A 1,391-nucleotide genomic window follows, 5' to 3' on the forward strand; every position below is an offset into this window, starting at 1 on the left:
GTGGGTTAAGGATCCAGCCTTGCCATGAGCTGTGGTGTAGGTCACAGGTGCAGCTCAGATCCCTTGTTGCTGTGGCTGCAGCACAGGCCTGCAGTTGCTGCTCCGATTTGACCCCTAGCCTGGGAACTTCCATATGCTGCGGGTATGGCCCTAAAAAGACCAAAAAAAAAAAAAAAAGTGTCTCATTGGTCACAGGAGTTGGACACTGTCTACACCTTTCTCTTGACCCTGGTGCCTTTGGCTCATCAGATCACCATGGCTGTGACCTCAGAGCTGAAGTGGCAGATGAGCACAGAAATACAGAATGCTCCAAGCTGAGCACAGGAGGGCCTCGGGGTTGGGAGATAGGGATTTTGGTCAACTCTCAAGTCACATTGGGAAATGGGGCTTCTTCCTCTGAAAGGTGCCAGTTATCTCAGAACGCAGTCTGGCTGCCTGTAGTGCAGGCTAGCCAATCCCTGGCAATGGGCCTCTGGCAATTTCTTGGTGGTGGTGGTGGTGTGGGGGGGTGTTTCCATAAGACCCTGAGCAGAGTTGGCTTCTTTGGCTTTTCAGAGTTACCTAGTGGTTTCTCCCTGACCTGTTTTCTTTCCGGTAATCATGGACCCCCACTAGCCTATGAGATGCCTTTATGCCTACCCACCATGATAAATTAGAGAAAAAAACAAAGCCAAAGAAGTCCTCTGGGTGATGGTAGCCCCATGGGCCACATGGCTTGGTAATTTCAGCCCCACCCACTTGCTTCGTTGGCCAGGTGTACAAACTACACAACCCTGTACAGTGGCCCTGATGAGTCACGTCCTCCCAGAGCTTGGGCACAGATGCTCTTTCTCATATTTGCAAAGGTCGCAGCTAAAATGGTTTGGGAGCCAAGCCTGGAAAAGGGGCCATAGACAGCCCAGTGAAGCTGGGTGGCTCTGCATGGGGGAGGCCACCAGAGGTGACAGGCCTAGCTCTAGTGGAAGAATTCTTTGGGGAACTGCCTGCCGGGGCTGTTGTCCTAACAACATCAAGGCTGGGGCTCTGGAAGTCAGGGCCAGTGTTAAGTGAGGGCTGCCGCCACTCAAAATGACCTGACTGGCCGGTCCGGAAACTTGGGCTCCTGCACCATACTGGTAGCTCCTTCTAGTCAGAAAGCATTCTTGCAGTTGCTGCTCTGGCACAGTGGGATTGGCAGCGTCTTGGGAGTGCTGGGCTGCAGGTTCAATCCCCAGCCAGGAACAGTGGATTAAGGATCTGGCACTGCCATAGCTGTGGCTTAGGTCATGACTGCGGCTGGGATCTGATCCCTGGCCCCGGGCCTCCATATGCCAAGGGCAGCTAAAAATGAAAAAAAAAAAAAAGTGTCTACTCTTGGCGTTCCCGTCGTGGGTCAGCAGAAACGAATCTGA

This window comes from Sus scrofa, chromosome X, assembly GCF_054392235.1.
Source record: "Sus scrofa isolate SSC_HxYL_T2T_F1_AM1 chromosome X, Sscrofa_HxYL_maternal_Yorkshire_Landrace_v2.0, whole genome shotgun sequence".
In the NCBI taxonomy this organism is placed as follows: Eukaryota; Metazoa; Chordata; class Mammalia; order Artiodactyla; family Suidae; genus Sus; species Sus scrofa.